The sequence below is a fragment of the Pantherophis guttatus genome, chromosome 8, assembly GCF_059756535.1.
Source record: "Pantherophis guttatus breed Tessera chromosome 8, ASM5975653v1, whole genome shotgun sequence".
Taxonomy (NCBI): domain Eukaryota; kingdom Metazoa; phylum Chordata; class Lepidosauria; order Squamata; family Colubridae; genus Pantherophis; species Pantherophis guttatus.
Window position 1 is genome coordinate 46,778,216 of NC_142070.1, and position 17,156 is coordinate 46,795,371.

Sequence of the window (17,156 nt, forward strand, 5' to 3'; positions counted from 1 at the left end):
TTTATGAGATCAGGAGAGATATAACCATATTCACAGATCTATACGTTGTATATGTGACTTTTGGCTTTTAGTTTATGGTTCAATGTACCCCTTGGCTGTTCTCCTACAAGCATAACTGTGTAGATCATTGAAGATCAAAATCATCATTACTACTCATCTAGTTAAGCAATTTTCTAAAGACAATTATTCGAAAAAGGAACAGCCTGCATATTTAACAATAATAGCCCAGCTATCAAATTCAACATTGTGCAGGATGCAGCTGTAGAGGTGGTCAACAGTATTAAGTATCTGGGGGTGCAGATAACTAAAAATCTGAATTGGTCTTTCCACGTATCATTCTTAGTGAAGCGTGTAAACCAGTGTCTGCATTTCGTGTGTCGGATGAGAAGAGCATATCTTTTTCCTTCTGTCCTGGCTACTTTTTATAGAGGCACAATTGAGAGTGTTTTACCAAACTGCATCACTGTTTGGTTTGGTGGCAGCAGTGCCTGTTAGAAAGTCAATACAGACAGTGGTAAGGAAAGCTGAGAAGATTATAGGAAGCTTGGTTCCTGTTATTCAGGATACTGCTTATAAGTGCTTTGTGCTTAGAGCTCAAAGCATTGTTAGAGACCCCATACACCCACTTTACAGTCTGTTTCTGGGGAGTTTCTTGAAACTCTGGGGAGTTTCAAAGTATTTCTAGCAGGACCCTGCTCTGGGAGGAGGTTTCAAAGTATTTCTACCACATTCCGTAACAACTTTGTTCCCTATGCCTTCCGTCTGCTAAACTTGCAAGATTTGTTTTTCTCACTATTTATATGTATACATCTGAACTAGACTACCATATTTTTCGGAGTATAAGACACACTCCCCCACCCCCTAAAAGAGGGTGAATATTTGGGTGCATCTTATACATCAAATGTAGCCCTGCCCACCTGCCCCCTCTTTGGCCTCCGCGTGTCCTCTCAAATGGACCTTTTGGAGCTTTTGGAGGCTGCAAACACAGCCTCTCAAATGGAAAACCTCTCAAACAGCCTCCAAAAGCTCCAAAAGCTCTGTTTGCAAAGGAGCTTCTCTTTGCAAAGGCAGCCTCCCAAATGGAGTTTCGGAGAGTGAAAAAGCAAGGTGCAGAGGCCAAAATGGCAACCAGGAACAGCTGCTGCCTTGTCGGACTGGTTCTGCGGTTCCCTTGCTGTACTCACTGGAGCGCCCTGAGATGATCAGCTGCATTTTTGAAGCTGCTTATCTTTCCCAACATGTCACGTGCACGCGCTCACAACCAGTGAACCGATTGCTAAAATTCACTTCTGGGAGCAGCTGATTGGGGATATTCCGGGAGGCCGATCCACCCACCAATCAGCTTTTCGTGCTGAATCAGGCTAATGTGCTGAAGCTGACCAGGCTGTTTGCTAAGGACGCTAGTCAGATGACTACCGATGGATGCTGGTAGGCAGAGAATTTTTTTTCTTATTTTCCTCCCAAAAACTAAGGTGCATCTTATACTCTGGAATGTCTTATACTCCAAAAAATATGGTATGTGGTTTCTCTGTCATATAATATATGTGGGTATATGCATAATTTTGTATTTATTTATTTATTTTATCATGTTTATGTATTGTATATTGGAGGTGATGACTCTTTGAGAGCTGTATGCAATGAAATTTCATTTTAATGTATGCCAATTATTGTACATTTAAAGTGACTATAAAAGCTATTCTATTCTATTCTATTCGATTCTATTCTATTCTGTATCAGAAGCTTACTGGCTTAGCCTTTTGACCAAAAAATATCATTTTTCCTCATGTTCCCATTTATGGTAGCCACTCTGCTTCTGAAGAACAAGAAATAAAGTTTGAAGTTCTTTCTTGCAGGGATGGGAAGTTTCACAGCAGTCTGAGATAAAAATAAATAGGTTTTATTAAATCTACTGAATATGCAATTTTAGAAGAAAATGTGAATGGGCAAGAGGTGCAAATAAGGAAAGGAAGTGAAGAAAGACCTTATTTGATGCAAATGAAAATTAGTCATTGGAACTGTCCATTATTGACTATTGACTTCACACAGTGAAGATTGACAGGAGAATAACCCACCAATCTTATTGAGTTTGAGTACATTTGAAGCATATTTATGTAATTCACAGAAATTATAATCTCTTTCTCAGTGTTTTGAGGAAATAGTTTGTGTGTAAGGTAATGCTTTGTATGTTTTTGTGCATATAGAAGATCAATCAAATCTACAAATGTGCCTTATATACAAGAAATTTACTTTAATAAGTATTATTTAGTTTTTTTCATTAGCTCTAGCCCTGCCCATTTTTTCTGGGTCCTGTGGGCATGCAAATAAATAATAAATGCATAAGGATGTAACAAATGTATAATATGCTATACATTTGTTGGAAACGAAGATATTCAGAATTGGTTTTCATGGGACCTAGTAACCATGGTTATCAAGATATGATTGCTGTTGGGTGAGAAATGTATTTAGTTGGTGTATATTTTTCATTTATCCATTTATTACTTTCTTCTTTTTTCTGGTAGAAGAATTTAAAGACTAAAGAATTTAAAGATTTTAACGATCAGAAAGATCTGCCTTTGTTTGGGGCAGAGTGAAGGTCGTGCCCTGGGTTTGTTTTGGGGTTTTGTTTTTGGTAATGTATTGTTTCCAGGGTCATACATACATACATGTGTGTGTGTATGTGCGCACGCACGCGTGAGCCAAGAGTCATTGGGAGTCAAGTGGCCAGTAAATTGTATAAATAAATAATAATATATTTATAATAATAATACTAAATTTCTATGAGAATCATTATAACTGGCAGAAAAGTTAGACTAAAACAAGTAATATACTTTGTGCACTACTTCCTGTAGTGTTGGACACCAAAAGCTGTCTATGGATTATAACATATCCTATTAGTGTTTTGTGAAAAAATTAGAATATCTTGTACATTTTGCTAAACCTGCAATAAATAGTTTCCTAAAGATACAAATGAGATCCTATAGGCAGACTTTCTTACATCTTTTCTTCTCTTTTCATGTAAGCAGCAGAAGCCACATGTTAGCATTTCCAGCTGCATGAAAACCAGGAAGTGGGATTGATTCCAATTTCTTCTAAATGCTAAATCTCTATACAATTAAAATTCACATTGCTTTGACCTTTAAATGTGCAACATGGTACAACATAAGACACCATTTTTTAATCAAGGTACCTCAAATGGGCTAATTTACCAAATGAGTCCAAAATCTGAGAACCAAAATTCCAGAGAGAATTAAATATGGGGAAGTTGTAGCTGCTTCAGTGCTACTGGTTGCTGTTGCACTGAGGCCCTCATTTTCAACTTTCTGTGATAGTTTCCCAGGCAGTTTCATAATCCCTGACCCTCTCTCTCACCCCACAGCAGCCATTTACATGCCTGCTGGAAGTGAAGATTTTAAATTTTCCCTGCCAGATTCCAATAAGGAAATTCAATGGGGAAGCTGGAAGTTGCTCCAGCTGCTACTGCTATTTTGCTCTCCCTTGGTCATTCTGTTTCTCTATAAGTAAGTAAATGTTTCTGAAAGGATACCCAATGGGGATGTCTACTTCTTCTTAAAACTCTTTTATGAGGTGACTTTGAATCTTTGTTTGGCAGGCAACAGGAAGTTATAAGGCCTTATTTATCCTTTCTGTAAATAATATATGAATACAAAGTTATATTAAGCAAAATTTCAGGCCCTATAGATGATGCTTTTAAAACACTGAAAGAACATTCCTAATACGCACAATCCTTGTGACTTTCCATTGTTACTTTTCATCACAGAAAAAAGGGACCAAAGCAGGCTTCCCTGCAGTATACTTTTTGCTATTTGGACAATTTAAAGGATAAATTCATTTCTGAATTAAGATTTGAAACACAAATTCCTTCTCCTTGTGTTTAAGGCACCCTATAGTTCATCATTACTGATACTATGATATTCTTCCTATCATATTTCTTTAGAATCCAACTTTTGCTTCCATAGAATGTCACAGGGAACACTATGGCTCACTTAATTTTGATCTTTGTAGATATAGACATTTCACAGTATTTAAATATCTCTTCCAAGTTCTTCATGACTACTATACCAAGTCCTAGTTTGCAGTGTCATTTTTGACCAGTTGTTCCTTTATTCTTGATGGTTGATTCTAAAGGCAGAAGCTAACACTTCTTCAATAGCTTCATTGTCAATTCTAAGGATGATTGGTCTACCTGTTGTCATTAACTTGGTCTTCTGTATATTTAATTTTAATTCTATTTTTTTCATTGTGCTCTGACTTTCAGAAGTAGGCTTGCAGATTCTTTGCATTTTCAGATACCAGATTAATGTCCATAACATGATGTTGATTATTGATATTTATTCCTCCACTTTTAAACCATACCCATCTTCCAATACAACTTCTCTTAATAAATATTCTGCGTGTAGGTTGAAAAATAAGGGGAGACTAGGATGCTTTGTCTCATTTGTCAGCCTGAAGCCAGTCTACTTTACTATGCTCTATTTATACTGTGGCTTCCTGACTTGTATGTAAGTTTCTCATGAGGACAATGAGAGCTTCTGGGATTCCTATTTTTTGGAGTACATTCCAGTTTGATGTGGTCAACACAATCAAAGGATTTTCTAGAATCAATTAAGCACATATTGACTTCTTTTTGGAATTGTTTGTTTTTTTCAATTATATAGTATGTATCAGCAAAAGTCTGTATTTTTTTAAAAAGAACAAGATAACATTTTTCTATTAGGTTTCTAATCTGCATTGGATGATCCTAAACATTATTTTACTAGCATGCAAAATATTTTTCCTATATCTATTTTACCTTCCTTTTCGCACACACAGTCATTAATGACATTTGTTTATTTATATTGTCAACTCCAACTGAGAATGTTTTGCCATCAATCTTTACATGTAAAGATAACTCTATAGGGGCATCTTTACTTTATAGAGGCTCTGATTAAGTCTGTCTTGGTCTTGAATATGAATTCAACTTATCTCAAAGAAGAGATCATTATGAAGTTCCAATAAAATATGCCTAGAGAAGAATTCCTGGACTTTTGCCATTTGCAGAAATAATGATGGAAAATGGATCATTCCATAATTTGTACTGAAGCTTAACTGTGCAAAGAATTGCTATTTGATGTTACAGTTCAATTATAGCAATGAGATTTATAAAATTTTACAAACATTATTAGGTAATTATCTTTGGCAATGTACAACGAACAACCATTTGTCACATCATCACCAAACATATCTCTACATATACAGTCTTGTTCTAATACAAATATAACGGCTTAGTAGCATTGCTGCTTGGCATCAAGCCCATACAATTCCCTTTCATATATTATTCATTTCAGAGAATTTGGGCCTATAGCTGCAGTAATAAGATGTAGTTTTTCCAGAAAGGGAAGGGAGCACATATAAATTCAAGCGAGCCATTTTATCGCTGCGATGAGATATTGCTGAAATCATTCGCATTGCTGCTGAGTGATTGTGAAAATGCATTATTGAGCTGCCAATAATGCCATTTCTATGAAAGTTTTTGAAAGATTCAAACCCCCCCTCCCCCCCCAATTTCAAGAACTACTAGAATAGTTACTCTGGTCTAGCTTTTTTCTCAGTAGACGCTAGCTTTACTATGGAATGTATTTTTTTTTAAATGACACATGAACAAATGCAGTTTTAATATAACACAATATTTAAATATAATAGTTTAAGGTATATCATTATTATGATTATTATTTATAATATTAAAGTGTTACAACTGATTTCATACAGCATTCTAACAAAGCATTAAATTATCCTGGTTTGTTGATTAACCAGAAATTGACTGGATTACATAATACATTGAAAATGTATAAACATTTGCTAGTTTCATGAGGTATATTAATCACAAATAAGCAAACCACATTATGCGCAAATTAATTGTTCATATCTGCATGGATAATCTTATGGTATACTTAAGGGGCTTTAAGTAGACTCTTCTGCATTTTCCAAAATAAATCCTTTGCAGAAGACATTTGCAATATAAACTTGGAACAAACAATGATGGGTGTTCTTAAGACCTCAGATGGATTGAAACTTAATACTATAAAGTGATATTCAGAATTACGTAATGTTGTCTAGTGAAATATAATGATGTCTAATCACCACTTTTACTCTATAAATATAAGCAGTTATCATATAGTGACTTCTCCTTTAGCCACTATTCAAAGTTACAATGGTCATGAAAATGTAACTTTGCAATCGATCATCACATTTATGACCTTCACAGATCAGAAAGCAATGGAAAGCTGAAGTAAGATCTTAAGCAAAAGTCATGGTTTCATTTAGAGATTGCTTTACTCAATGACTAAGTTGCCAGTCCCAATTATAATTGTAGTTACTAGACAGGGACTACCTGCAGTTATTTGGAACAAATTCAGGACTGCTCAAATTTCAGCCTTTAATTATCTGCACTTTTTAAAATTAGAAGTTATTTATGGATTATATTATGCAGATCTGTTTTCTCTAAACTGAAATGGAAATTTCCAAATTCTACATGAGCATAGGAAACTGTGGATGAGTTCAGCTGAATTCAGGCATGACCAAGAAGTTGATTTGATATATAGTTACATGAATAATTTGGATCCATTTTCAGGATTCCTTATCTGATTTGTATTCCCCATCACAGAAAACTAATTGTTACAACTATACGAGAAAGTATTTTAAAAGGTTATCTAAAGTAGCCCTAAGTAAAAACAATTCTTTCTAAGTATAAACAATAAATTTGATCATAAAGAAAGCCTAAACTTAAATAGCTGGGAACATGTTACCATCTCACTAAAAAATATTCACATACGAATCTAACAGTTTTAGAAAAGATCCTGTTCAATAGCTTATTTATATTGCTACAGAGTCTTTAATCTTCTTTTCCAGTTATAGATCTGGCAGTCAGTAATGAAGGAGGAAGGTCAGTTCTACAGCAATTTCATTTTTGCTGATCTTTAGCACTTCCAAATGACAAATTTGCTACCTATTTACTGCACACATAGAAAATTGATGTTTAAAAATAAAAAAAATCTGCACAAATATGGAATCACTTTATTTACTTTTATTGGAAACTGTATGGTAGTGCAAGAATTTATATAGTTAATACAGCATATAGTGGAATACGAAACAATGTGTAATATATTTGCAATTTTGTCTTAAATGGAGAACTGTTGTTGAAATCCAAAGTATTCTTTTGATTCAATAAATGAATTCTAACAGAAAAAAACAAACAAAAATGCTCTTTGAAGGTCTAGTAATGAAATGTTTCACTGTTTTATATGCTGCAGAACACTGAACATGTATGAATACACACACAAACACACACAGAGACAGAAATACACACACACACAATAAGGCATTATCTTCTGGATCAGACTTTCAGAGAAATTTCCTTACGTTAAACAGAGAAACAGGTGGGCCGCAGCAAATTCCAGCTTTCCCATTTAGTTTCCTTGTGGAAAGGTAGAAGAAAACATCACAGAGGTGGGTTGCAGCAGGTTCTGACCAGTTCTGGAGAACCAGTAGTGGAAATTTTGAGTAGTTTGGAGAACCAGTAATTACCACCTCCGACTGGCCCCACCCCCATCTATTCTCTGCCTCCCGATTCCCAGCTGATCGGGAGGAAATGGGGATTTTGCAGTAACCTTCCCCTGGATTGGAGACAGAATGGAGATTTTATAGTATTCTTCCCCTGTAGTTGGGTGGGAATGGAGATTTTATAGTATCCTTCCCCTGCCATGCCCACCAAGCCATGCCATGCCCACCAAGCCATACCCACAGAACTGGTAGTAAAAAAAATTGAAACCCACCACTGGAACATCAGAATACCTTCATTTCCTGTCTTGTTCAATCATTATATTTCTTCCTTACCTGCCCCCAACCTTCCTAGAATTCCTGCTAGCTTCCCCATTTACTTTGCTTGTGGAAAAGTTTGCAAGGAGAAAGCCAGCAGGAAGTTACAAGTTCAAGGCCTGAAGGCAGGTAAAATGGCTGCTGCCAGGGAAGGGAGGAAATGAGAATATGCAGGGGTGTATGAGAGATGCCACACAGGTTGGGCAGAGTTTGCAGTTACATAGTTTGCAGAATATAAGAGTTGCTGCATGAGTTGGAAAGGGTTCCAAATTTGTATATCTGCAAAATCTAATTATTTTTCTGGTCTTATTGCATCTGCAGAAAACCGCCCAGCCGCCCTGTATAGGATGACCCGCTCCCTTCTTCACTTGGGAGCGAGGGGAGACCCCTTGCAGGGAAGGGCTGAGGATTTTGTGTAATACCTGCATGACAAAATCACTCAGATTCGGGAAGGCCTGGACTCCGACTGGGTAGGTTCAGATGGGGTGACAGAAGTGGGTCTTGAGAGTGCTATCTGGAAGGAGTTTGACCTTGTGACTCCCGAAGATGTGGACAGGATACTGGGTAGGCTTAGTGCTGCCACATGTTTATTGGACCCGTGTCCCTCCTGGTTGGTGCTGGCCTCCCAGGCGGTCACACGAGGCTGACTCCAGGTGATTATTAATGCTTCTTTGAGTGAGGGCTTCTTCCCTCCCACCTTGAAAGATGTAATGGTGAGGCCCCTCCTCAAGAAGCCTTCCTTGATCCGGCTGTATTAGCGAACTATTGTCCAGTCTCCAACCTCCGCTTTGTGGCAAAGGTTGTTGAGAGTGTGGTGGCGCGACAACTTCTTCAGTACCTGGATGAAGCTGTCTATCTAGATCCGTACCAGTCGGGCTTCAGGCCAGGGTACAGCACAGAAACGGCACTGGTCGCATTGGTTGATGATCTCTGGAGGGCTCGGGACAGGGGTTGTTCCTCTGTCCTGGTCCCATTAGACCTCTCAGCGGCTTTTGATACCATCGACCATGGTATCATGCTGCGTCGGTTGGAAGGGTTAGGAGTGGGGGGCACCGTGTTGCAGTAGTTCTCTTCCTTCCTCTCTGACCATACGCAGTCTGTGTTGGCAGGGGGACAGAGATCAACCTCGAGGCGCCTTGTTTGTGGGGTGCTGCAAGGGTCGGTCCTCTTGCCCCTCCTGTTCAACATTTATGTGAAGCCACTGGGTGAGATCATCCGTGGTTTTGGGGTGAAGTTTCATCAGTACGCTGATGATACTCAGCTGTACATCTCTACCCCGGACCACCCCAATAATGCCCTTGATGTGATGTCCCAGTGCTTGGAGGCCGTGCGGATCTGAATGGGGAGAAACAAGCTCAGACTCAACTCTCTAAGGCCGAGTGGCTGTGATTTTCTGCATCCCAGTATAGCCAGCTGGCTCCATCGCTGACTATTGGGGGTGAGACCTTGGCCCCCTCAGAGAGGGCTTGCAACTTGGTGTCCTCCTGGATGCACGGCTGTCTTTAGAAGATCATATGACGGCTGTGGCCAGGGGGGCTTTTTATCAGGTTCACGTGATCTACCAGTTGCATCCCTTGCTGGACTGGGACGCCTTGCGCACGGTCACTCATGCCCTCGTCACCTCCCGTCTGGACTACTGTAATGCTCTCTACATGGGGCTCCCCTTGAAGAGCACTCGGAGGCTCCAACTGGTCCAGAATGTGGCCGCGAGGGTGATTATGGGAGTGACACAGTGCACCCATGTAACACCTCTCCTGTGTGAGCTGCACTTGCTCCCGGTGGTCTTCCGAGTACGATTCAAGGTGCTGGTTACCAGCTTTAAAGTGCTCCATGGCTTAGGACCTGGGTACATACGAGATCACCTTCTGCCACCGAGAGCCTCCCACTGGCCAATACACTCCCACAGAGAGGGACTCCTCAGGGTGCCGTCGGTCAAACAATGTCGAATGGCAACACCCAGGGGGAGAGCCTTCTCTGTGGGGGCACCTGCCCTCTGGAATGAACTGCCCCCGGAGATTCGCATGATCCCCGACCTATGTACCTTTCGCCGTGCCCTTAAGACTCTATTGTTTCAATAGGCTGGGCTGGCTTAGAAAATGAATTTTAATTGGGTGTTTGTAGTTTCTTAATATAAGGGCCAAATTTTTAATATATTTTAAACTGTTTTTAAATTTTATGGGTATATGTTGTTTTAGTATGGCTGTACACTGCCCTGAGTCCTTCGGGAGAATAAAAATTTAAATAAATAAATAAATAAATAAATAAATAAATAAATAAATAAATAAAATATTAAGGCTTTATTTGGAGTTGGTCCTTTTCTTTCAAGCTGAGAAGTCCTTGTTAAATTTGTGTGAACACAACATTTGAGAACAGGCTATAAAGTTGTTGGATATTTCTGGAAATTAACAGCTGTGATTTCTAATGGGTCAAATTAAAAATCCACTTAAATCCATTTCTGTCATATGTCTTGTAATATATTTATATAACAGAAATAAGTTAATCAAAATGTTATCAGACTAACACAGCCTATAACTTGTTAAAAGACAGTTATTTTAAACAGGATCTGTGTTTGCACTCTCACCTATTTCAAAGTAACTTGCAGTATATTTTTTGAAAGGTGTATAGTTCTTGTTAATGTTACCAGATGTTACATGAAAATAGAAACAAAACAGAAACCAGGAAGATTGTGCACAATTGAAACTCATTTGGAATAACTTTCAGACTTTACAGGGGCAACACTTTTATTTATTAAAGGATCCAAAACTTATTTCCTCTCAGACGCTAAAGTAAGTCTGAAGAAAAAAATGATACGGGTTTAAGGAACCTACCCATTTAAGTAAACCCAACTCTTAAGAAACAACACATATTTCCATGCTTATGTAAAATTCCAAATGTACTGGACTTCTTTAGTGAGTGGAAAAAAGATACTGTGTTTCTGCAGTTTAGACATCACTTGATACTGGGTGGTTCAAAATGATAATATAAAAACCAGTACAAGCCCAAAAGCCATGTGGATCTATGCACAATATTTCCTGAGAAATAGGCAGTCCCTCAAATTACCATACCCTATGCCATGTCAATGGCAAGATGGTGAACCATAATTGGAAGCAGACTGGCAACCAGTTCAGCTTGCAGAGTAGTGGTTTTGCTTGGGCACACCAAGACATGCTCACCACTGTCCACACCACTGCATTCTGGAGCAGCCTAAATCTTACAAACAGCTTTTTAATGCCATCTTCATAGAAGTACTTGAATCTTGAGGTGAGTAGGACCTGAGTGACTGTCTGAAGGACTTCCATATTGAAAAAAGAGTGGCTGTCAATAAAAATAGAGCTGGAAGGAACCTTGGAGGTCTTCTAGTCCAACCCCCTGCTCAAGAAGGAGACACTATACCATTTCAAATAGGTGCTGTCCAGTCTTTTCTTAAAAACATCCAGCAATGAACCAACTACAACTTCTGAAGGCAACATGGTCCACTGGTTAATTGTCCTCACTGTTAGGAAGTTTTCCTTAATTCCAGGTTGCTTCTCTCCTTGATTAATTTCTATTGTTTTTGTCTTGCCTTCTCATACTTTGGAAAATAAGTAGATTCACCCTTCTTTGTGGCAGCCCCACAAATACTGGAATACTGTTATGATGTCCTCCTTAGTTCTTCCTTTCTCTAGACTGGCTATACCCAATTCTTGCAATCGTTCTTCATCTGTTTTTGTCTCCAGGCCCCTAATCATCTTAGTTGCTCTTCTTTTTTTTCTCCGAAGCCTCAACATCACTTTTGTATTGTGACAAAAACTGGATCAGTATTCAGATTTGGTCTTACTAAGGTTTTATAAAGGGGTACTAATACTTCATATGATTTTGTTTCTATGCCTCTGTTTATACAACCAAGTATTGTATTTGCTTTTTTTGGTTGGTGCCGCACACTTCTAGCTCACGTTTAAGTGATTGTCCACTAGGACTCCAAGGTTCTTCTCACAGTTCCTGTTTTTATTCATTCATTCATTCATTTTATTTATTTGTCAAGCATATATAAGATAACAGGTAGAAGTATAAATATAATTTGAATACATGAAAAGAATAAGAGTAAAAAGGAATATTAGGACAGGGACGGTAGGCACGCTGGTGCACTTATGCAAGCCCCTTACAGACCTCTTAGGAATGGGTGAGGTCAACAGTAGGCAGTTTAGGGTTAAAATTTTTGAGCCAAGTTTCATATAATCTGTACTTGTACATTTGCTTTTTTCTTCCTAGTTGCAAAACCTTGCTTTTCTCCACATTGTTCCCATATGGAAACATTGTTCAACTGGATGGAGTTTAGCAAAGGATGGCAAATTATAATACTATTTTTATTGAGATTGATTACAATTTGTCAATTGGATTCCTTCTATATTCTTATGAATTAGGAAGATATCTGTTTAAACGCCTTATAAATATGTTCTATATGTTGTGTATTTAAGATACGTTTCATTCATTTGATACCAGAGCTTGCATTTTCCTATCCTAGATAATAATACTGACTGGTGATACAATGATTGGAATGCAGTATTGCAGGCTAATTCTGCCAACTGCCAGCAGTTCGATCCTGACCAGTTCAAGGTTGACTCAGAAGGTCCATTCCTCCAAGGATAAAATGGTAAAATGAAAATCCAGATTGTTGGGAGTGATATGCTGATTCTACAAACCACTTCAAAGCACTATGAAGTGGTATTTAAATGTAAGTACTATTGTTGTTGCTATCTTCCTTATTCTTCTCTTTCTATTGCTATTGCTATATTGTCTATATATTGGATAGAATTTCAACTGCCTTATTTGGTTAGTCTGAAATTGAAAGGTATAATTGAATACAGATATAATTGAATACAATTAGTATGTTGATAATTTTGATTCCCAAATGGCATTACCCAATGGCTTCATGTAATTGTTAAGCAAGAGGAAAGAGTGCCACACCATTTACATTAAGACGGTCCTATCCCTAGGCATCCTATCAATACTGACAAACTGCTCATGGAGGAAGGACGAGAACTACGATAAATAGATGTCCCTAATTCCCAATCCCTGCAGCGTGGTCAATTGTATCAAAAGTAGCTGAGAGATACCATCACTTCCATCCCAACTCCATCTAAGCCATCAATAAGTAAAGATTACCATGTCTCAGTACTGAATTCCATCCTAAAACTTTACCAAAATAAGCCTAGATAATTGGCTTTATAATCCAGGGTAGTATGCAACTGCAAATCTTCACAACAAAATTGTAGCATACAATTGGGACCAAGATTGTACTTTTGATGAAGTAACACATCACTTTCTCTTCAAGGGTGAAGGCACCCACCCTTTTCTTAAGTGAGATCAATATCACAGGCATGGATTCAAAGAGAACATAGAGGACATTTCTTTGATTATCGTAACAACCCAGGAAGGAGGTGCCAAACTAATAGAGTTTTTTTTTTTACTTCCTCATATTTCAATAAGTCAAATTCATTGCAGATCACATCTATTGTCTCTCCTTCCCCCTAATATCTACATATTTTATGTGATTTAAAATATTAATTATTGTGATGGGATGTGCATCTGGAGAAGAAATTGGAGCAACGTTTTCCAGGAAGGAGGTAGCAATAGCAATAGCAATTAAGATTTATATACCACTTTACAGTGCTTTACAGCAGTGGTGAAATCTAAAATTTGTTACTACCGGTTCTGTGGGCGTGGCTTGGTGGTGGTGGGGTAATGTGACTGGGTGGGTGTGGCCAATTTTTTGCTTTTACTTTTAAAACCATTTTTTTACAACCTCTTCATGAACAGGTTGTAAAAAAATGCTTTCAAAAGGCGCTGACGATCCCAGCTGAGTTGCCTGATTGGCAGAGCTCAGGCAACTCAGGTTGGATTGTCAGAGGCATTTAAAAGAAAAAAAGGGTTTTCTTCTTTTAAATGCCTCTGATGATCCAAGCTGAATTGCCTGATCGGCAGAGGTTTTTTAAAAAGCCTCTGCCGATCAGACAACTCAGCTTGGATCATCAGAGACATTTAAAAGAAAAAAAGGGTTTTTTTTCTTTTAAAAACCTTTGATGATCCCAGCTGAGCCACGCGATCATCAGAGGCTTTTTTTTTTTACTTTTAAAAGCATTTTTTGGCCGAAGAGGTTGTAGAAAAGATGTTTTTAAAAGTTAAAAAAAAAGCCTCTGATGATTGTGCGGCTCAGCTGGGTATGGGGGGAAGGGGCAGGGATTTTTGCTACCGGTTCTCCGAACCACCCTCCTCCATCGCTACTGGATCGGGTGATCCGGTCCGAACTGGCAGCATTTCACTCCTGCTTTAGAGGCTTCTCTAGGCGGTTTACACAGTCAGCATATTGCCCCCAACAATTTGGGTCCTTCCTTTTACCTTCCTCAGAAGGATGGAAGGCTCAGTCAACCTTGAGCCTGGTGAGATTTGAACTGCCAAATTGCAGGCAGCCGGCAGTCAGCAGAAGTAGCCTGTGGTACTGCAGTCTAACCAGTGCCCCACCATGGCAGGTAGCACAAGACACTATGTTGTCCTATAAAAATTCATAGGAGGCACATGCTAGATTATCCCAGAATATATATATTAGGTTGTACACCTTTAGTCTGGCAAGATTCTAGGTACAAACAAATAAAGAACTGGACCTGATTTTATCTCACTATGTCATCTTTGGATTTAGGCCTGACAGTTATTTAAAACTACAATTATATATCTTAAACAAATTGCTTCAAGCTATACAATGGCTTGGTATAGATGGTACCATTTTTAGCTATAGATGGTATTCTTTTAATTGTATTTATTTGAAAGATACAAAAATACCTCTTTCCATCACTACCAGTAGAATTGTACCTTGGAATCTGTTAATATCTTATTTTAATTTAAATTGCATTGAATTTACGGTACTTTAATGCTAAATTTAGCCTCCCTTCATTCCCCAAAGCCACCAAAAATGTTTTTCTTCTTGATGAAAAGAGCCTCCAGAGGCTAATAGAAATATATATTTAGTTAAAATCATCTTGCCCCTAGAAATTTCTTAATTAGACTCTCATGGTTCACGTTTATATCCATTCAGGTTATTGGAGATATTAAATTAGTAGACAGACACACACACATACAGTGGAGGGGAGGGAGGGAGGGAGGGAGGGAGGGAGGGAGGGAGGGAGAGAGAGAGAGAGAGAGAGAGAGAGAGAGAGAGAAAGAAAGAAGTGTAAATTACATTTGTCAGTTTTTCAGTTTGAGTATTTGATTCCAACTACAGTCAGCTTTTCATGGAAGTAAACTACTACTGTAGACACATATAAGAATAGACACATATAAAACAAATCAATCAAAATATGAAATGAGAATAGTTACTAGGCTTCCAATTCTTTGCTATGTAAGAGAACAGCCATTTGCAGGATCTCATGGGTTTGGCTACAATTTACGATGTTTTTGCAGGAAACTGGTATTTACTTCCAGGTGCAGCAATGAAAGCTCCATTGCATGGTTTTCAATTAATGACTATGGCACTTGCTTTACAAGTGGTAGGGGAAGGATATTGCAAAATTTCCATTCCCACCCCATTCCAGGGGAAGGATACTGCAAAATTCCCATTCCCACCCCACTCTGGGTCCAGCCAGAGATGGGATTTGCCAGTTCTCCAAACTACTCAAAATTTCCGCTATGGGTTCTCCAGAACCTATCAGAACCTGCTGGATTTCACCCCTGTTTAAAACCCATTTCATACTCCTAATAATTATAGCTCCTAATAATTATAGCTTTCTGTAGGTATTGCTTATACCTACAGAAACCTATCAAAAGGTCTTTGGCTGTTATCAAGAAAATATAAAGAAAGATGGAACACGGTTAAAGCAAGGAAAAGGGAATGTTGCATATCTCATTAAGGATTTTAATATACAGTAGCTTTAAATAAATATTTATAAATAGTCTAAAGAACTATTTTTTATAAGTTCCTAAAGGTGGATGGGGAAATGTAAGGGAGAAAAAACAAGGAGTGTATTATAATACAAAGCATTTGTCTTACCTATTTGTGTTTGACATCAAGATGCAAGTACCAAAGAGGAAGATTTCTGTCATAATACATTTTGCTATATTATACCTATCCAGTTTGTACCAGATGCCTATAGTCCTTTCAGAAGATATTCCAATAAAAATACTCAAGAGACCCAGCAAGAGACAGACAAAGAGAGAAGGAGAAATAGAGACAGAGACAGATACACACACACATTATAAGCTGTATCCACTAAATTGCTAATCTAAATTCAAATAATTTGTTCAAACTTTCAAGTTTTAGAAAGCAGTTGAGTGAATGTATAAATGTACATAGAACAGATATTGGTTTCTATATCTATAATTTCTCTGATATGAAAATATAATTGCTATTTCAAAAGATACTCATCTGCATAATATGTTACTGGATTATGGTTTATATGAAAAATAAAATTAAAAATGAAGATATTTTTCCACATGCTGCTATGTTGGCTCTTGAAGCATATTTTTCTCTCTAGAGTAATATTTCACGTCTTCATTGTCTATGTCTGATATATAAACCTTCCACTGCCTACTGTTCTACTGACAGAAGAGGTGGAAACTTAAGCTGTGGTGCCATAGTGGTTAGAAGGCAGCATTGCAGGCTAACTCTGCCCACAGTCAGGAGTTGGATCCTGACTGGCTCAAGACTGATTCAGCCTTCCAAGGATAAATGGTATCCTTAGATGGTAAAATGAGGACCCAGATTGTTGGGGGCAATATGCTGATTTAGACTGTGCTGTAAAGCATTATGAAGCTCTATATAAGTCTAAATGCTATTGCTATTATAGACAAGATAGTCAAGAACTCACTGTACAGTGTTTCTTGGCAGATGGTGTGTCTACTGTATAGCCAGTGTGATTCTATGGAATGTTCACATTTATCTGCATGCATAAATTTGAAGGCTGATCCAAAGAAGGATAATTGCCAACTTGCTTTCCTAGCATTAAATCCATTTGGATTCAGCAAGCCTTATAAATGTGCTTAGTATTGCATCTTTCTATAGTATATAAACTACAAACCTAAGTGTGTATGTAGTCATTATCTTCCATAAGTATTTTATTCCCATTTCTGTATGTTCGTGTGTCTTTATGTGTATTTGTATGTATATTTATATTGTGCTGAGATTTTCAGATCACAGCTGCCTCAACACTTTGTGGAAGCATCTACACTTGTACCAATATTCTCTATGACACCAGCTTTAAATACCTTCCACCACCATGTTGCTAGTCAGTCAGTCACTCACTGGCTTTCTCTTTCTC

At 38.0% G+C, this 17,156-nt stretch overlaps 1 protein-coding gene across 3 annotated transcripts in view; it reads right to left on the minus strand.

The window, feature by feature from the left end:
- Window positions 1–17,156, minus strand: part of TENM3 (teneurin transmembrane protein 3) — a 1,586,501-nt gene that overhangs the window by 1,294,018 nt on the left and 275,327 nt on the right. The window lies entirely within an intron of this gene.